The sequence below is a fragment of the Cucurbita pepo genome, chromosome 10 (assembly GCF_057944985.1).
Source record: "Cucurbita pepo subsp. pepo isolate OVF chromosome 10, ASM5794498v1, whole genome shotgun sequence".
Classification (NCBI taxonomy): Eukaryota; Viridiplantae; Streptophyta; class Magnoliopsida; order Cucurbitales; family Cucurbitaceae; genus Cucurbita; species Cucurbita pepo.
This window is the reverse complement of record NC_141807.1, coordinates 10,444,529-10,466,600: the sequence shown is the minus strand read 5'-3', so window position 1 is coordinate 10,466,600 and position 22,072 is coordinate 10,444,529. Positions and strand designations below refer to the sequence as shown.

Genomic DNA, 22,072 nt, shown 5'->3' with positions numbered 1-22,072 from the left:
TTACAGTTATCATATCTATTTGGTATCATATTTATGTCTCGTATCTATATCTCATTTTTATTTTCGTGACTCTGAGATATTTTGCTTTTATAAATAGATATCTTCACGAAAATAAGTTTAATTTATGTTGAGATGGAGAATAAAAATTGACACTTAAGGACGTTGATACTTGGGACTTTGATTCCTCTTGGTGATACTTGGGACTTTGATTCCTCTTGGTGTGAAGCTTGCATCTTGCAATTACTTGGGTAGAGAATGTGTTTCACTTAAAATTCACTCAAGAGAAAATAATCAAATAACGAACCATATTTGAGAGAGGATAACTTTTTTTTTTTTAATCGAGAAATAAGAAAGAATAAAAATTAAAACATGGCAGGAATGACATCTTCTTAAGTCTTTGTTTTGTTCTCCTAAATGTATATAAAAAAAATAAAAAATAAAAATCTTATATATTTTTATATATAATTTAAGTACCTATTTAATAAAACTACATCCAAACTTCTACTCATAAATTTAATTATTATTTGTATACAATTGTTAATATGTAAGAAAATACACGTACAAAATGTCTATACTATTGGTAATACACTAGTCTCGGTTGTTTGACGAAAACAATGCAACCATTGCCCAAACTAAAGAATTTGATTCGAGGCTATCTCCTAATAGAGTGAGGCTCAATTAGACTTTGTTGTAAGATTCGACCATATCAATTTGAATAGCGTTCTCCAACTATAAATATTGAACTCCAAAGTATTCACGAGCAAAGTAAGTTTGTGAAACTATCTATAAAAGTGTTCAAAAGTGAGTCGTGGACAAGATTTGCCTTAAAATCTAGTTCCAATTAAGGATTTCAATGATGAAGAAGTGCAAGCTATTGGAAGGTTTGCCGTGGAAAATTTCAGAGTGATAGATATAATTTAATTTACAAGCGTGTGGTGAATGTCTTTTCAGTCCCATATAGGCCTTGACCCCAAATTTTATAGTATTGTGATAGAAGCTATAAATGACAATAATATTCATTGGTCAGATATTGCAATTGTGAAGAAGTTCGTCATATGCATCTACCGCCATCCTATAAGCTCTTATCTTTTGAGGAATTCATCAAATTCCCTCTTCACAAGTAGCAGTATAACTACTAGATTGCTTTCTTTACTTACAATAGAGGACTTTACTTACAATAATAACTACTAGATTGCTTTCTTTACTTACAATAGAGGACTTTACTTACAATAAGTCCTCTTTACTTACAATAGAGGACTTTACTTATTGTACTTTACTTACAATAAGTCCTCTTTACTTATAACTACTAGATTGCTTTCTTTACTTACAATAGAGGACTTTACTTATTGTACTTTACTTACAATAAGTCCTCTTTACTTATAACTACTAGATTGCTTTCTTTACTTACAATAGAGGACTTTACTTACAATAATAACTACTAGATTGCTTTCTTTACTTACAATAGAGGACTTTACTTACAATAAGTCCTCTTTACTTACAATAGAGGACTTTACTTATTGTACTTTACTTACAATAAGTCCTCTTTACTTACAATAGAGGACTTTACTTATTGTACTTTACTTACAATAAGTCCTCTTTACTTACAATAGAGGACTTTACTTACAATAAGTCCTCTCTCTATATGTGCTTGTGGGACATTACTCTCTTTTATCTATAATGATATAATAATTCTTATATAAGTATCTTTTTTTTTTCTCTCGTACCCACGGATACATAACGTTAAATTAACTCAATACTTAAAAAAATAATTTCTCTCTTTTGGAGATGCAGGGTATCGATCCCCGTACCTCTCGCATGCTAAGCGAGCGCTCTACCATCTGAGCTACATCCCCACAATTTTTGCATCACAAAACCCTGAATTTCCCGTCATCAATAATAGTGAAAATGAAGAAATATTGCTACCCAACATGTCATGAATAAGGAAAATTTGAAAAGAAATAATATATTTAATAATAGATAGTCCTATTTTTGGAGGTGCAGGGTATCGATCCCCGTACCTCTCGCATGCAAAGCGAGCGCTCTACCATCTGAGCTACATCCCCATGATTTTTACATCATAAACCCTAAATGTCCCATCATCAATAATAGTGAAAATAAAAAAAATATCAAAATATTAATAACAAATAGTTTTGTTCGGTGATGCGGGGCATCAATAATTGTGAAAATGAAAAAATATAATAACAAATTAAATACTTTCTTTTGGAGATGCGGGTTATCAATCCCCGTACAACTCGCATGCAAAGCGAGTGCTCTACCATCTAAGCTACATCTCCACAATTTTTACATCACAAAACCCTAAACGTCTCATCATGAATAATAGTGAAAATGAAAAATATCGCTACTCATTATGTCATAAATAAGGAAATATTGAATAGAAATAAAATAGTAATAACGAATAGTTTCTTTTGGAGATGCGAGGTATCGATCCCCGTATCTCTCGCATGCTACAATCCCACGATTTTACATAAAAAAACTCTAAACTTTCCGTCATCAATGATATTGAAAATGAAAAACTATCCCCGCTCATTATGTCATTAATAAGGAAAAATTTAAAAGAACTAATATATTTAGTAATCGTTTCCTTTGTTGATGCATGGTATCGATCCCAGTAATTCTCACATGGGATGCAAACGCTCTACCATCTAAGCTGTATCCTCAAGATTCTTACGTCACAAAATCCTAAACATCTCATCATCAATAATAGTGAAAATAAAAAAATAACGCTATTCATTATGTCATAAATAAGGAAAAATTGAATAGCAATAAAATAATAATAACGAATAGTTTCTTTTGGAGATATGGGGTATCGATCCGATCCCTTTACCTCTTGCATGCTAAGCAAGCAATCTACCATCTAAGCTACATTCCCACAATACTTATATCAAAAAACCGTAAATGTCAGGTCATCAATTCTAGTGAAAATGAAAAAATATCTCCGCTAATTATGTCATAAATAAGTAAAGGTTAAAATATTAATAACGTATTTCCCATCATAAGCTACATCCCCACAATTGTTGCATCATAAAACCCTCAAATTCCCATCATCAATAATAGTGAAAATGAAGAAAATCTAGAGATGAAAGGTATTGATCCCCATACCTCTTGCATGCAAAGCAAGTGCTCTACCATCTAAGCTATATCCCCACAATTATTATGTCACAAAGTCCTAAACATCTCATCATCAGTAATAGTGAAAATGAAAAATTATCCGAGCTCATTATGTCCTAAATAAGAAAAAATTGAAAAGAAATAATATATTTAGTAATCGATTCAACTGGAGATGCAAGGTATTGATCCCCGTACTTTCCACATGGGAAATGAACGCTCTACCATTTGAACTACATCCCTACGATTCTTACATCAGAAAACCCTAAACGTCCCTTCATCAATAATTGTGAAAATGAAAAAGTATCTCTGCATATTATGTCATAAATAAGGAAATATTGAATAGAAATAAAATATTAATAATAAATAGTTTCTTTTCGAGATGCGAGGTATCGATCCTCGTACCTCTCGAATGCTAAGTCGTACCTCTCTTATGCTAAGCGAAGCTACATCCCCACAATTCTTTGCTTCACAAAACCCTAAATTTTTCATCATCAATAATAGTGAAAATGAAGAAATATCGCTACTCAACCTGTCATGAATAAGGAAAATTTGAAAAGAAATAATTTTCAATAATATATTTAATAATAGATAGTTTTATTTTGGAGATGCGTAGTATCTATCCCCGTACCTCTCGCATGCAAAGCAAGCGGTCTACCATTTGAGCTACACGTCTCGTCATCAATAATAGTGACATGAAAAACTATCCCTGCTCATTATGTCGTAAATAAGAAAAAATTGAAAAGAAATAATATATTAGTGATCAATTCATTTGGAGATGCAAGGTATCAATCTCCGTACTTTCCACATCAGAAGCGAGTGCTCTACCATCTGAGCTACATCCCCACGATTCTTACATTAAAAAATCTTAAACCTCCCGTCATCAGTAATTGTGAAAATGAAAAATATCTCCGCTCATTATTTCATAAATAAGGAAAGATGTAATAGAAATAAAATATTAATAACATAGTTTACATATGTCTCACTTGTGTTATTTTAATGTATTTATTTACTTGGTAAACGTCTTTCATAGTACAATCTCTTGGTAAATGTCTTTAATGTATTTATTTTTCGATCTCTCGATTCCTTCATCAAGTTTACTCAACTTCTTCCTCTGAAGCTAGAGGATCCTTAATTTGAAGGAAAAGAGATCGTAGATAGGAATTCGACTCTTATCCCCAATTTAATTTCGAAACCTATTTCCTTCAATTCGACACGCTCTCGAGGTTACTTTTCTTTGTGGTCTTGTATGGAAGCATTCCTTGGAGGTGTAGAAACTGATTGGAATCATTCTTGCTCGACGAATCATCATGTATCCTCCGATTGGATTTTCAAGTTTTACTTGAAGTTCTTGAATGGTTGATTGAATTGGGGGAATGGTTTCTAGGCTCTTTCAGCACTATATTCCTTCATAGAACTTGTGGGTAATCTTGTTGAGAAATGGTAGGAATAAGTTCGAAGAGAAATGGTGGAGGATTGCTCTCAAATTTGGAAGAAATCTGAAAGTAGGAGACCCATAATCTAAACGCTTATTGCCCTCGATTGGGGGATCGACCTTTCTCGATTCTTATTCCTTATTGTTTCTCCTACTTCAGACTTTATAGGAGGAGCTTAAACCGACATTGAGAGCTCCAGATACTTCATTATTTAGAAGTTTGAAGAGAAATGGTGGAGGATTGCTCTCGAATTTGGAAGAAATCTGAGAGTAGGAGACCCACAATCTAAACGCTTTTTGCCTTCGATTGGGGGATCGACCTTTCTCGATTCTTATTCCGTATTGTTGCTCCTACTTCATACTTTATAGGAGGAGCTTAAACAGACATTGAGAGCTCCAGAATCTTCGTTATTTAGAGATCGAACTTTTTGGATAATTTTTCGGAGATATCAACTCCGATCATAGCCTTACCGACCTTGGCTTTGAATACTAGTCGTTGGATGTGATGATCCGTGCATGTTTGTTGTAGATCATATCAAATTTTGGAGGAGATCCGACGGTTGAAATTTGTGTTAGAAGGATTTTGCTCGGATGGTCACGGTAGATGCTCTGATTCTAATTAGAGTGGCATTTCTGTAATTATCCATTCTTCTAGGGGTATTTTGGTAATTTGCCACTTTCCGAATATTTTATTATTATTTTTCTCGAAAAATCCATAATTTTTCTACAAATTCCTCATGGCTTTTTTATCATTTTTTGTTTATTTTGAATCTAGAAAAGAACAAAAAATACTAGATTAAAAATAGAGGTTAGTCCATGGCCCACACTCCAAAGTCCACTCTCATCCACGACCCAACTCTTAGTTACTTAAAAAAATGATAAACATGGAGTGAGTAAAACTTAGTAAGTAGCTTACTCGTAGTTTCTTAATCGCGACCTTAAGCTAGGATATTACTTCTTGTTATGTTTTCAGGATCTTAGAACTTAGAGGTCATCGTGTCATGTATCATATACTGATCCTGAAGACCTTCCGCTAAAATAACCTTGAATCCCCATGAACACATGAGTGGTGTCGTCATAATCATGTAATCCTACTGGTAAATCGTGGTGCAGGACATCTCGTTTAGCTGATGGGAAAGGTAGGCCTATCATAACATCCAGCTCATGATACATATTGCAGGACATCCTACCTAAAGAGGAATAGGGGCCTTTTAGTACACATCGCAATGCAGATAATGGTTACTTATGGGTATGGATCCTAGCAACTTATTTAGCATGTTATTCACATAGTTCTAGGTACTTGGTACATGGATTATTGATGAACCTAGGTTTATACATAATGTCATGGGTTAGGCTTTAGGAGTTGAGGTTGTAGCTTAGGAAAACATTAGAGGGTAACCTAACGTGGACTAATTCGTGTGAAAACCTACTAGCACTTTGAGGACCTCTTTCCTTCACCAAACTTATGGGTAAACTTATTTAGAAGGTGCAGGAACAAGTTTGGAAATGAATAGTGGACTATAGTTCTCAAATTCTAGGTAAACCCATGAACACGATACCCCAAAACAAAAAACTCGTATCTCTCGATTGAGTACTCGATTAAGCTTGCTTCTTTCCCCTAATAGTCTACTCTTATTCATAATTTATAGACGGATTTTCCACTACCATTGAAACGTCTAGAATTTCTATAATTTCATTCTTGATTTTTCTGAATCTTCTGCCAGAAAAGTCTTCTCCGATCGGAGCCTTCCTTTTTTAAGCAACTTGTAATTCTTATTCTATAAAAAATTTAATGATTCGGGAAGTTTATACAAATTAGAAAAAGTAACATTTTCTCAATGTTTTTTCAATTTTACTTGTTCTTTACTTCTAGATACAACCTAGTAGGGATTATACACTGTCTCTTATTGGAGACCTTGAGTGTTGCAAATTCTCCTCTCTTTTGAAAACTTTCAGTCATCCAAAGTGTTTATTCTAAAATAGATCAAGGTACAAGGTTCTTATTTGCCTTCTGTTTCCCAAGTGACTTCTTTTACTCTATGATTCTTCCATAGGACCTTAACAAGAGAGATTTTCTTGTTTCTCTTCTTGTCTATTATTTGAATCGGGTCTTTTTTATAAGTTAGGTCATCTCTCAAGAAGAGAGTTTCATGAGCCAGTATGTGCGAACGATCTAGGGTATACTTCCGTAGTATGGATACATGAAAGATATTATGTACCGCAGACAAGTTTGGGCATTGCCCGATTCTATAGGCCACATATCCAATCCTTTCTAATGTCTCAAAGGGACGGATAAACCTAGGGCTTAGCTTCCCCTTTTTACCCTACCTGAGCACCCCTCTCATGGGGTGCTACCTTTAGGAATATATGATCCCCTACCTACAATTCCATGTCCTTGCGCCTTAGGTCTGCATAGCTTTTCTCTCGGCTTTGTGCAGTTTGTATCCTAGCTTTAATCTTCTGGACTGCGGCTTTGGTACTTTGCACCAACTCTGGCCCAATAGTTGTCGTTTGCCTCCCTTCTTCCCAAAAGATAAGGGATCGAAATCTTCGTCCATAGAGAACCTCGTATGTGGCCATTTGTATGGTGGCTTGGCAAGTATTATTATAAGTGAATTTCATAAGGGGTAGGTACTTATCCGAGCTTCCTGCAAAATCCATCACATATACCCTCAACATGTCTTCCAATATTTGCTTGAGCATTTCTGTTTGAACATCTGTTTATGGGTGGAATGTCGTACTATAACTGCGTACCCAATGCCTTAGTTGAATTTTCCAGAAGCGAGATTTAAATCTGGCATCTCGGTCTAATACTATTGCCTTTTGTTGAATTTTCAGAAGCGTACCCAATACCTTTACTGATAAATATTCATTTTTAATGTTAGCAAGAGTAGCTCAGTTGGGAGATTGTTAGACTGAAGATTTGAAGATCACACGTGTTTTTTCCACGTTCAACGCACCTAATACAAGTTTATTACCTGACTATACAATCTAAAAACATAACTTGCTTATTCAATCTAAAATTAGTGATTATTTCTTTTTTATATATAAGGAATTAGCGGAAATACCTTTACTTATGAATTTTCATTTTTAATATTAGCAGGGATAACTCTGATGGGAGAGTGTCAGACTGAAGATTTGAAGGTCACGAGTTTGATCTTCACGTTTCCCGCACCTGATTCTAGTTGCATAACCTGACTATTCAATCTAAAATTAGTCATTATTCCTTTCTGAAATCTCAATGAATTATCGGAAATACCTAATGTGTTCTAGTTCACCGCACCTTATACGAGTTGGATAACTTGAATATCTTATTAAAAATTAGTGATTATTTCTATTTAAAATTTCAATGAATTAGCGAACCTTTACTGATGAATTTTCATTTTTAAAGTTAGTGTGGATAGCTCAGTTGAGATAGCGTTAGATTGAAGATCTAAAGGTCTCGTGTTCGATCCATGTTCACCACACATGGTTCACGGTGCATAATTTGATTATTCAATCTAAAATTAGTGATTATTTCTTTCTAACATTTCAATTAATTAGTGAAAATACCTTTACTTAAAACTTAAAAACTTTCATTTTTAATGTTAGCGGGGATAGCTCAGTTTTGAGAGTGTCAGATTTAAGATTTGAAGGTCACGTGTTCGATCACCACCTTCATCGGACCAGTTTCTTTTTGCATAACCTGACTATTCAATAAAAAATTAGTCATTATTTCTTTTTAAAATCTCAATGAATCAGCGAAAATACCTTTACTGATGAATTTTCATTTCCAATGATTGTGGGATAGCTCAGTTGGGAGAGCGTCAGACTGAAGAAAGGTCATGTGTTCGATTCACGTTCACCGCACGTTGTTCAGGTTGTATAATTTGACTATTCTTTCTAAAATCAGTGATTATTTATGTTTAAAATATAATGAATTAGTTGAAATATCTTTACTTATGAATTTTCAATTTTAATATTAGTGTGGATAGCTCAGGGAGAGCATATTGAAGATTTAAAGGTAATGCTTGAGGGAGAGCGTCATATTGAAGATTTAAAGGTAATGCTTGAGGGAGAGCGTCATATTGAAGATTTAAAGGTAATGCTTGAGGGAGAGCGTCATATTGAAGATTTAAAGGTAACGGAGAGCGTCATATTGAAGATTTAAAGGTAACGCTTGAGGGAGAGCGTCATATTGAAGATTTAAAGGTAACGCTTGATCCACGTTCACTGCATTAGCGACCTTTACTTATGAATTTTCAAATTTAATATTAGCGTGGATAGCTCAGGGAGAGCGTCATATTGAAGATTTAAAGGTAACGCTTGATCCACATTCACTGCATTAGCGATTATTTCTTTTTGAATTTTTAATTTTAATATTAGCGTGGATAGCTCAGGGAGAGCGTCATATTGAAGATTTAAAGGTAACGTTTGATCCACGTTCACTGCATTAGCGATTATTTCTTTTTGAATTTATAATTTTAATATTAGCGTGGATAGCTCAAGGAGAGCGTCATATTGAAGATTTAAAGGTAACGTTTGATCCACGTTCACTGCATTAGCGATTATTTCTTTTTAAAATCTCAATCTCAATGAATTAGTAGAAGGAAGATTTAAAGGTAACGTTTGATCCACGTTCACTACATTAGCGATTATTTCTTTTTAAAATCTCAATCTCAATGAATTAGTAGAAGATCGATTATTTCTTTTTAAAATCTCAATGAATTAGCAGAAGATCTGTCACGTTTTTTATCCAACTGGCATAAGTTGACTAAGTTGCATAACTTTACTATTCAATCTAAAACATGTGATTATTTATTTTTTATGTTATCTAGGATGGCTTAGTTGGGAGAGCATCAAATTGATTATTGGAAGGTCTTGTGTTCAATTTGCATTCATCGCACCTTATAGTTTTATGAATTTTTAGTTTTAATGTTAGCGAGGATAGCTCAGATGAATTTTGATTTTTAATGTTAGCGGGGATAGCTTAGTTCGGACTTAATATCTGAAGGTTACATGTTTAATCCACGTTCACCACACTTGGTTTACGTTGCATAAAAAATAAACTAGTTATTATTTATTTTTAAAATTTCAACGAATAATGAATTAGCAGAAATACCTTTACACATGAATTTTGATTTTTAGTGTTAGCGGGGATAGCTTAGTTCGGACTTAATATCTGAAGATTACATGTTTAATCCACGTTCACCGCACTTGGTTTACGTTGCATAAGTTCATTAAGTTGCATAACTTTATTCAATCTAAAATTAGTGATTATTTCTTTTTAAAATATAATGAATTAGCGAAAATACCTTTACTTATGATTTTTTTTTTTCAAATATTAGCGAAGATAACTTAGTTTTGAGAGCGTCAGACTGAAAATGTGAAGGTCACGTGTTCGATCCACGTTCACCGCACCTGATTCAAATCACATAACTTCACTCGTGACTATTCAATTTAAAATTAGTGATTATTTCCTTTTAAAATATCAATGAATTAGCTAAATACTTTACTAATGAGTTTTCATTTTTAATGTTAGCCCAGATAGCTTCGTTGGGAGAGCGTCACTAAAGATCTCAAGGTCACATGTTTGATCCACGTTCACTGCACCTGATTCTAGTTGACTAAGTTGCATAACCTCGCTATTCAATCTAAAATTAGTGATTATTTCTTTTTAAAATCTCAATGAAGTAGTGAAAATATCTTATTAACCGATGAATTATTATTTTTAATGTTAGCGGGGATAACTCAGTTTGCAGAGCGTTCAAGTTGACTAAGTTGCATAACCTGGCTATTCAATCTAAAATTAGTGATTATTTCTTTTTAAAATCTCAATGAAGTAGTGAAAATATCTTAACCGATGAATTTTTATTTTTAATGTTAGCAGGGATAGCTTAGTTTGGAGAGCGTCACTGAAGATCTGAAAGTCACGTGAGAGCATCACTGAAGATCTGAAAGTCACGTGTTTGATCCACGTTCACCGCACCTAATTCAAGTTGACTAACTTGCATAACATAAATATTCAATCTAAAATGAGTGATTATTTCTTTTTAAAATTACTTGACTATTTAATCTAAATTTGGTGATTATTTCTTTTTAAAATTTGAGAATTTTCATTTTCAATGTTTCAAAATTTTCTTTTTAAAATTACTTGAAGGTCAGGTGTTGTTCGACCTTCACCACACGTGATTCAAGTAATATTACTTACTATCTTATCTAAATTTAGAGATGATTTCTTTTTAAAATTTCAATGAGTTAGCGTAAATAATTTTACTGATGAATTTTCATTTTAATGTTAGCGTGGATAGCTAAATTGGGAGTGCGTTTGTAGATAGCGTGGATTCCTAATTCTTTATTTGACTATAAATGCTCTATAAGACATTTAGTAAAATGACTCATTTTATTGTATGGAACAATAAAATTGATCTTCCCTTAGAATTGTCAATACATTCTACTTTCAATGTTGCTAAGTTGAGTCCTTCTGATGTAGGTGATGATTTTTCTTATTCGAGGAAGAATCCTAAAGAGGGAGATGATGATAAGAATCACAGTGTACATTCTACTTTCAATGTTGCTGAGTTGAGTCCTTTTGATGTAGGTGATGATTTTTCTGATTCGAGGACGAATCCTTTTGAAGAGGGGGATGATGATAAGAATCACGATGTTCCAACTGGACCTATTACACAACCCAAGGCCAAGAAGATTCAACAAGCATTCATACTTCATCTACAAAATTGGATAGGCTAGGTTCAACCATCATTTCATGTGTGACAAGCTGAGTCGTTTGAGTCAAGACCATTTGGAGATTCAAAAGTAAATATTTGCATGGGTGAAGTAGCGGATGAAGTTGCAAGCATCATTTCATGAGTGGTTAGAAAACTTTATTTCTCATTTTAATTTCATAAAGTTTGTAATGCTCAAATTGACTTCGTCTTCTGTGGAGATCTAAAAGGATCGATATTAAATCACAACCACTAACTTCTTTTGTGCGGAGACTATAAATACCCACACATTATTATGTAAAAGCATATTTGTGATCAATGAAATTGATCTCTCAAGTTGAGATGATCCCTCGTGTAGAAATTCGAGCATATCTTTGTCATTTCTAAGTTTTATGCAATTCTTGTGGTAGATTGCATCTGAGTCATTCAATCAAGCCTTGATCAAGTTCGATTGTGGAGTGACTCGATTTAGAAAAAGGTTCCATGATCTAATTCTAGCTTTATCTCTTGGTTGATCCAAATTTTGTATAAGAAGGAGCGTCGATTGTATCGATTCCATCAACAGTCTTCCCATGAGTTTATGGTGCATGACCCATTTTTTATACCATTCACCTTCGAGCGCCACCATAATTTTGCATCGTCCATGAGATGCATTGCGACCAACGTAACTCTTAGGTCCTATGAGCAAGTTCAAGTAACCTTCAAGTATTGTTCTACATAAAAAATAAAGCTTTTTAATTCCTTAGCATCCCGGTTTCCATTTAAGGGATTGTGTTCTTGGATTTTAAGTTTGTTAAGCCCACATGAACGTGGCTTGAGGTGTGGTTCTCTACAGCCCAACTTGTCAAACTCACTCGGGTGCTCATCAACCATGAAGTCGTTCAACAAGAGAGACCTCGAAAACGACTGGATTATCGCATTAACCATTTGAATCACCTGCTCATCTCAACCATGACGTCGTTCAACAAGAGAGACCTCGAAAATGACTGGATTATCGCATTAACCATTTGAATTACCTGCTCATCTCAACCACGATGTCGTTCAACAAGAGAGACCTCGAAAACGACTGGATTATCGCATTAACCATTTGAAATTGAACAAAATATCTATAACATAACTATAACAAGAGTACGAAGTTCATAAAAGTCTTTTTAGTCTAAGATAGAAACTGTAAAATGAAATGAAATAAGAAAATAATACTCCATTGCCAAGAATCGAACCCGAGTCTCCTGGGTGAAAGCCAAATATCCTTACCGTTGGATGACAATGGATTTTTGGTGTAGATGTCTTGAAGTCTTTTGTCAGATCGCTGAAGAGTTTTAGCATGATCTTTTGCTTAATGTCTAACTCTTCGACACGTCCTTCCCTGTGTGTGTTAGAGTTCTAAGGGCTACCGCGACGTTTCAAGCTGTTCGATTGTGTGGCTCTTTCTTCAAAAGAGTCAATATAAAATGTTAGGTCCTTGATTGGCAACCCATCCAGGGGAGTGTCGATTCCATCAACGATCATCCCATGAGTTTATTGTTCATGACCCATTTTTTATACCATTCACCTTCGAGAACTACCATAGTTTTGTATCGTCCATGAGATGCATTGCGGCTAACGTAACTCTCAGGTCGAATGAGAAAGTTCCTGTAGCCCTCAACTCTCAGGTCGTATGATAGAGTTCTTAGAGCTACCGTGACATTTCGAGGTGTTCGATCGTGTGGCTTTTTCTTCAAAAGAGTCAACATCAAACGTCAGGTCTTTAATTGGCAACCCATCAAGGGGAGCGTCGATTCCATCGATTCCATCAACGGTCTTCCCATGAGTTTATGGTGCATGACCCATTTTTTATATCATCCACCTTCGAGCGCCACCGTCCATGAGATGCATTGTGGCCAACGTAACTCTTAGGTTCTATGAGCAAGTTCCTGTAACCTTCAAGTATTGTTCTACGTAAGAAATAAAGCTTTTTAATTCCATAGCATCCTGGTTCCCATTTAAGGGTTTGTGTTTTTGGATTTTCAGTTTGTTAAGCCCAACATGAGCTTGGCTTGGGGTGTGGTTCTCTACGACCCTCCTTGTCAAACTCACTCTGGTGCTCATCTCAGTCATCTCAGCCATGATGGCGTTCAACAAAAGAGACCTTGAAAATGACCGGATTATCACATTAACCATTTGAATGACCTCAACCTCACTTGTTGAAATTGAACCAAATATCTATGACATAACAGTATTAAAGGTTCAAAGTTCATAAAAGTCTTTTTAATCTAAGATACTATTGAACTTAACCATTATAGTGCCTCTCAAACCAAGTTCATAAAAGTCTTTTGAATTTAAGATACTATTGAACTCATCCATTATAGTGCTTCTCAAACCTAGGTAAAGTTTAAATATAATTGGTGACAAAAGATGAAACTATAAAATAAACGAAATAAGAACATAAAATTTCATTTTCGAGAATCGAACTCGGGTCTCCTCGATGAAAGCCAGATCTTCTGTGTAATGTCTAACTCTTCGACATATTTTTTTTTATGTGTGTGATAGAGTTCTTAGAGATACCGCCCCGTTTCTTGTTGTTTGATCATGTGGCTCTTTCTTCAAAAGAGTCAACATCAAACATTAGGTCTTTGATTGGAAACCCATACAGGGGAGCGTCGATTGCTTCAATTCCATCAATGGTCTTCCCATGATTTTTTGGTGCATGACCAGTTTTTTATACAATTCACCTTCAAGCGCCACCATAGTTTTGCATCGTCCATGAGATGCATTGTAGGCCAATGTAACTCTCAGGTCCTCTGAGCAAGTTCCTATAGTCTTGAAGTATAATATCAAAACATATTAACGTATTTGATATGTTAAATATTAAAATAATTGATGTGTATCATAAACATTAAATAAAAATATATATTTGAAATTTGAATGAGATTCATATTAATTAAACATATATTATGATATTCTACGACATTTTAATATTATTGAAATAAGATTATATCTTAATGTATTAGGTATTCAAATATATAATTTGACAAAAATTATCACAAGTTCACTTTAAATAGAACCTTAGGGTTAAGTCAAAAAGCATCGAACACTAAATAGTGTGACATTTTAGGTGATATTTTGTAGAGGAAGCTGATAAGGTCTTCAAAGAGCATGTGGTCATGTCTGGCATTTTAGGTTAACAACATGGTGAAAAGAAACCAGAAATTCTGATACTAGTAATTAACTACAAACCTCTGAATAAGGTTTTAGAATAAATAAGATATCCAATCCAAAACAAAAATGATTTGATAAAAAGAATTTAGAGTCAAATGTTTTTATAAAATTCGACATGAAATTGGGATTTCGGAAAATTCTAGTTTCCTAAAAGGACAAATATAAAATAGCATTTAATGAGAGGATCGTCATGCCATTTAGGCTAAATAACTCTCCATCCGAATTTCAGAAGATTATGAATGATATTTTCAATCCTTTCAAAAAAATTCGATAGTTTATATCGATGATGTGTTGATATTTTCTAAAACCATTAAGATCAACACTTTAAACATCTACATACATTCATTAATGTAATCAAAAGAAATCAGCTAGTTGTATCCATACCCAAAATCAAATATCGGATATTGAGGTATCTAAAATTGTCAAAGAGGACATAGAATCAATTATCATATTTCATTCAAAAGCCTCCAATAATACCATACAAATTACAAAATAGTAAAAAATAAATAAATAAATAAAGTATTATTTCCATTGTACTCGGTGTACAAAAATTTTAAAGAACATTTAAATAACAAAACTATTAAAATCTATTCGAGAGTCAAATTTAGTTTTAGAAAAAGAAGGGAATAATCTTGTTTCAAACAAAAAAATAATTTTGCTAGATAGAAGTAAATTTTGTTGTGGTTTGATTTTAAAATTCGACCTATAAAAGAAGTTGAAAACACCTTGGGGGATTACCTATGGGAGAATTTCTAACAAAGTCTCTCTTCTCTCCTCTGTCTTCTTCAACTGATACTAATCCAACCAATCATTTACATGGACTCGAAAGTTCAATTACCTATAAAAGAAGTTGAAAACACCTTGTGAAAGTATATAAGGATACTACGATCTCTAGCTTTGCAAAATCCAGTGTTGTTAGCGCTTATCAAAATCGCTGCCAAAATAAAGTTTAACAAGTGGTTTTATGGTGTAGTGGTTAGCACTTTCGACTTTAAATCTAACGACCTGTGTTTAATTCCCGATAGGTAATCCACCAATTTATACAAAATTGGTCCATAGCCGATTTGGTAGGGTCACTTTTGGACCGATAATCTGTAAATGGGGTCACTAAGGTTGAGATCATACAAAATGGGACCATAGCTCAATGTTAGAGCATTTTATTGCAGATCAAGAGGTCACCAATTCGAACCTAGTTGGGCCCTTTAGGTTATGGAGCCTGCTGCTTATTTATAGCTTGGTCAACGGTTATATCCGGTAAAGCTATATTTGGTAAAGCTATATCCGATAAAACTATATCTGGTAAAACTATATCTAGTAAAGCTATATATTAAATAGCTATATATAGTAGATGGTTAAATCAGGTAAAGCTATATATAGTACATGGTTAAATCTGGTAAACCTATATATAGTAAACTGAACTATATATATATACCATCCACTGAAGCTTTGAAAAGTACTTTCTATTCTCTGTAATTCTCTCTTACTGTACATACGTGAAGTCATCAATAGAAATATCCTTTTAGCCAGAGTTCTCCTTGCACTTTTCTCTATCCTGTTATTTGTGTTCATCTAGATCGAGCGTGTGCGTTGTTGTGCAATCCCAACAACTGGTATCAGAGCTAGGCGAAATTCACCACGATCTGTAAAGATGGAAAGTTCAAAGATTGGAATTGAGAAGTTCGATGGATCCGATTTCGGTTTCTGGATGATGTAGATTGAAGATGATCTGTACCAGAAAGATCTTCACGAACCTCTGTTGGGAGTGAAGTCGGAATCCATGACCATGGAACAGCTGAAGCTCAAGGATCGACAAGCCTTGGGGCTGATTCGGTTGACGCTATCCAGAAACGTGGCGTTCAACATTATCAAGTAGAAGACAACGCCAGATCTATTGAAGACGCTGTCAAATATGTATGAAAAACCATCGGCTATGAACAAGGCGTATTTGATGTGGAGATTGTTCAATCTACAGATGTCTGAAGGTGGACCTGTTGCTGATCATATAAATGAATTCAATATGATCATAAGTCAACTGAGTTCGGTGGAAATTAATTTCGAAGATGAAATGAAAGCATTGATTTTGATGTCATCCTTACCCGAGTCATGGGATACTGTTGTTGCCGCAATCAGCAGTTCCCGAGGATCTGATAAACTGAAGTTTTGTGAAATTCGAGATGTAGTTTTCAGCAAAAGTATTCACAAACGGGAAACTGGAGATTCACCAGGCAATGCTCTCAGTGTTGATCGAAGGGGAAGAAGTAAACCGAAGGGCTCAAACAAAGGGCGATCAAAATGAAAGAACCGAGAAAAATCTCCAAATAGACCAAACGTAACGTGTTGGAATTGTGGAGAAAAAGGTCACTTTTGGACAGGTTGTACAAGACCAAAGAGAAAGCAGAATCACAAATCTGGAGATGTGATAATTCTATAAATTCAGCAGAAGACATTGAGGATGCTCTAATCCTCAGCGTGGATAGTTCGATTGAATCCTGGATTTTGGATTTAGGTGCATCTTTTCATTCGTCTCCAAATAAAGAGTTGTTCTGGAATTTCAAGTCTGGAAATTTCGAGAAGGTGTATCTTGCCGACAACAAAGATTTGGAGATTAAAGAAAAAGGAGATGTCTGCATAAAAACTCCAGCAGAAAATCAGTGGACATTATAGGATGTCAGATATATTTCTGGTCTCTGAAGAAACCTGATCTCTATTGGTCAGTTGGACAACACAGGTTATGCAACAAAGTTAGGGAAGAGTTCGTGGAAGATTATGAAGGGTGCTACGGTGGTAGCACGTGGCTCAAAATCTGGAACCTTATACACCACTGCAGGGTGTATGAACATAGCTGCTGTTGCTGAGAGTGCTTCAAATTCAAGTCTACAGCACAATAGACTTGAACCTATGAGCGCGAAAGGAATGAAGAGGCTGGCTGCGAAAGGAGTTTTAGAAGGTCTGAAATCTGTTGATGTGGGTCGTTGTGAGAACTACGTTATGAGCAAGCAGAAACGAGTTAGCTTCACAAGGACCGCCAGAGAATTGAAGAAAGTGTGATTGGAAATGGAACCAGATGTGGAGCACGGTTCCAAGAGCATGAAGATAGTGGGAGTTGAGCTTGAGTTGCAGGGAAACTCACCTAGTGTTGTTGTAGCAGATACTCAAGAAACTCCTGAGACTACTGCTGAGGAACCAGATGTGGAGCAAGGTTCCAAGACAACAAAGCAAGTGGGAGTTGAGGTTGAGTTGCGGAGAAAATCACCATGTGATCTTGTAGAAGATACTCAACAAACTCCTGAGGTTGTTGCGGAGGAATCAGCAGTGGAGCAACTGACACTTGAACTGGTGTTGAGAAGATCATCCTGTACTATCAGAGTACCAGATATGTATATACCTTCATTACACTATCTGTTGCTGATGAAAGGGAACCACAACCCTTTGATGAGACCCTACAGTTGGAGGATACAACCAAATAGGAGCAAGCCATGGATGATGGGACGTCTAGGCTTCAAAAATGCGTTGTACTGACATTGAGTACGTGGCAATAGTTGAAGCTGGAAAGAAGACGATATGGATGACTGACTATCTGGAAGAATGGGCAAGAAGCAGCACGAAGATTCTTAACAGAAATAGTCATAGTGTCATACAGTTGGCGAAGGAACCCGGTCTATCATTTAAAGAGAAAACACATAAGACGATACCATTTCACTTGCAGGTTAGTGAAAGATGGTGATGTGTTTGGAGAAGATAGAGGATGCAAAGAATCCAGCAAACATGTTGACAAAATGTGTTGTTGGAATATTGAGGTTGTGCAAAGCCTCAATTGATATGGTGCCATGAAGACCATGAAGATGCTCATGGTCGTTTGAGAATGAAATTCTTGGTTGACTAGATCAGTCTCCAAGTGGGAGAATTGTTAGGATATGGAGCCTGCGGCTTATTTATATCTTGGTCAACGGTTATATCCGGTAAAGCTATATTTGGTAAAGCTATATCCGGTACAGCTATATTTGGTAAAACTATATCCGGTAAACCTATATATGGTAAATAGCTATATATAGTAGATGGTTAAATAGGGTAAAGCTATATATAGTAAATGGCTATATATAGTAGATGATTAAATCTGGTAAACCTATATATAGTAAACTGAACTATATATATATCCCGTCCGCCAGAGCTTTGAAAAGTACTTTCTATTCTATGTAATTCTCTCTTACTGTACATACGTGAAGTCATCAATAGAAAAATCCTTTTAGCCAGAGTTCTCCTTGCACTTTTCTCTATCCTGTTCTTTGTGTTCATCTAGATTGAGCGTGTGCGTTGTTGTGCGATCCTAACAGGCCCTTCTATCTTGGATAGAAATTTGTTACACTTTTTGGACCGACACTATGTCTAAGGGGTCACTAAGGTTAAAATCCTACAAAATGGATCCATGGCTCAGTGGTAGAGAATTTGACCGGTCACCCGTTTGAACTTGGTTGGGCCCTTTTATTTTGGAGAGACGCTTTTTACACTTTTAGACTGACACTCTGTAGAAGGGGTCATTAAGGTTGAAATCATGCAAAATGAGTCCATAACTCAGTGGTAAAGCATTTGACTGCAGATCAAGAGGTCACCCGTTCGAATTTGGTTGGTTCCTTTTATCATTTTACTTTGTTTTCAACCTCTAACTTGCAATCCGTGCTTTAAGAACCCACCAAAATGTGAGTTTGTAACCCATCCGTTAGGGTTCTTGGAATGATTCTCTAGATTATCCCTTCAATGTAGGGAGTCGGACCATGGGTCTTGGGTGAAGGAACCATTGGTTTACCGCCCCTAAGAGTTAAGGAAGCATCTTGAGGCTAGTTTCACATAGTATCATTGTCTTTGAAATAACAATTCTTTTCTATTTTATATAAATTTTTTAAATATGGGTTCATTTCCAAATGCATGCTAACACCCTTATTGTTGAATAAATGACATGAAACTAGTTTCACATAGTAACGTTGCCTTTTTCTCCTATTGGTGGAAGGATAATAGGTCGATTATACCTATAGGGTAGTTTTAAGCGTGACAACGAGACTAATTTTTTTTTTTTTAGTTAAAAATTATAATTATAACAATCTGCCTAAAACCCTAAGACTAATTTATCTTCATTTCAAAATGCAAGCAGACAAAGTAGAAAAATGAAAACATGTAAATTGTAAACTCAAACATTTCAAAGAAATAAACAAGTTTTGATGGTACCAATGCTAACCAGAAAACAATCAACCAAATTTATTTCAAACATAGAAAACCTCATGTCTCCATCTTGTAAAGCCAATAAACCAAAGGGCCTAATATAGTAGAGAAATGAAAAAATGTTACCCTCATATGTGTTGTGTTGTGTTGTGCCATAAGTGATCAATGGATGTTGACTTTGACCAATTCCTACTATTTTTTTTTTCTATAGTTTGAAACTATTTTAAACACTTTTTTCTTGTACTCCTTCTAATTTTACTTTTTAAGGTTGTAAATATTTGTGCACGAGTGACTATTATGATTATTAGTCAACTGAGTTAAGTGGAAATAAATTTTGAAGATGAAATTAAAGTATTAATTTTGATGTCATCTTTATATGAGTTTTGGGATATTGTTATTAATTAGATTCAATCTAATGCCATTAATTCACAATGATAATATTCAAAATACTTGACAAAAAAGAATGGTCAACGTTAGATATTTGAAACAAATAAATATTTTGTCCTCTACGATATATCAAATCACTCATTTGAAATTCCTTAATAATAACATGAAGTCTTACATCTTTTATAGTGAAAAGTTCCTTAAATAGAAGTCTTATTAGATACTTCTAAGCATTTAGAAATCAACTAGACACAAAGCTAAACATTCTAAAAAAAATTAGGGGTTAAACTTTTAAGTTAACTTAATTTAAGAAACTTATGATTTTTATATTATCAAGAGTTTAATTCAATCTAGTGGACCCAAGAATTGAACCAAACCAAACCAACTAGTTAGTAACATGATTTAGTGGAAGCATTTTCACGCAAAGTAGAAGCAATAATGGAGGGTTTGAAATAATATAGTTTTCACCCCTTGTTTCTCGAGTGAATATTGAAATAATATAGTTTTCATGTTAAGTTTTGCACGGAAGAAAGAAAGACGGGGATGTAAAGTATTATTTCAATTTGTTTGTAATATACAACAATATATAAATTAACTATAAAAAATATATAAAATTACATGTTCTCCAAGAGCTTCAATCAACACCGGAGGGTTACTTCTGCAACCACTCTAAAGGTGCTCAAGATCACAACGAGTTAGATAAAATAGCTCTAGAACTTTGAATCCAATAACTTGAGTTTGACTCATGATAGGATCTCCCTTCTTATGGAATCTGCATAAAATAGGAAAACCATTCCAAAATAAATTTTTACAAGGGGTTCTATGGTGTAGTGGTTAGCACTTTGGACTTTGAATCCAACGACTTGGGTTCTACTCCCGGTAGGACCTTTGACAACACAAGACATTTTAAAACAAAACGGTGTTACCACTTCCCATAAGTGCATAGGTGGCGTTGTCATAATCGTGGCATCCTGCTAGCAAATCGTGGTGTAGGCTGCTCATGGTACATATACCATAGCATCCCACTTATAAGTTCTTAGGAATAGCGACCAAGGGTACATCTGGGGAATCTATTACTTTACGGATACCACTTTAGTTATCCTAGGAGCCTGGGGAATCTATTACTTTAGGGATACCACTTTAGTTATCCTAGGAGGTAAAATCATATGGATCGTGATGAGCATTTTCTCCCATATCTTGGTTTCGCTAACTAATGTTTTCCAATAACTCCCAAACTTCATACTTCATTACCTTATATAACCTCTCGGGAAAATGATTCATAGGATTCATACAACATTTCATAAAATAAGATCTACTGAGAAAACCCGAGAAAAGGTCAACTTTTAAGTTGACTTGGACTGTTCAGTTGAACTGGCCGTATCATCGTTTTCTTCCTCTGAACATAAATAAGATGCACATTTTTCGCATCGCCGCCATCTGAAACTCGGCCTGTAGAGCCACATTTACAGTGTTTCTCTCCTCGATTTCTTCGTGAAACTTAAAGATGGATGTTACAAGAAAGGGATAGGGATTTATTTGATAACTTCTCGTTGATCGTAGCCTAAGATATTCGCTACCAAAGTTCATCCAAAATCTGATTTATCACAAGAGATAAAACAAAGGATTTCTTATTGGGTAGCCGATTCTGGGGGTTTCAAGACTCTATTTCTTCATTGAACCTCTTCTATATCTTATCTTCAGGCTAAAGGAATTGGTTTGGAGGAACGTCTTTGAGTGTAGGACCTTATTTTCCAGAAATCGTTCTCGGTATGCAACTCACTCGAAAGGCCAGATTTTCAATCTCGTGGGTAGCTTATTCTACGACGTTTTAGCTCTGGATTCCTTCATCAAGTTTACTCAACTTCTTCCTCTGAAGCTAGAGGAATCCTTAATTTGAAGGAAAAGAGATCGTATATAGGAACTTTGACTCTTATCCCCAATTTAATTTTGAAACCTATTTCCTTCAATTTGGCACGCTCTCGAGGTTATTTTTCTTCGTGGTCTTCTATGGAAG

At 34.9% G+C, this 22,072-nt stretch overlaps 1 protein-coding gene and 3 non-coding genes across 4 annotated transcripts in view; 1 reads left to right on the top strand and 3 right to left on the bottom strand.

Annotated features, from left to right (window-relative positions):
* Positions 1–22,072, bottom strand: part of LOC147790680 (uncharacterized) — a 41,137-nt gene that overhangs the window by 12,641 nt on the left and 6,424 nt on the right. The window lies entirely within an intron of this gene.
* TRNAA-AGC (transfer RNA alanine (anticodon AGC)) lies at positions 1,781–1,853 on the bottom strand. Its single transcript has one exon. It is a non-coding gene; the product is annotated as a tRNA-Ala (tRNA).
* On the bottom strand, positions 1,991–2,063 carry TRNAA-UGC (transfer RNA alanine (anticodon UGC)). Its single transcript has one exon. It is a non-coding gene; the product is annotated as a tRNA-Ala (tRNA).
* TRNAQ-UUG (transfer RNA glutamine (anticodon UUG)) lies at positions 20,875–20,946 on the top strand. The gene has a single exon. It is a non-coding gene; the product is annotated as a tRNA-Gln (tRNA).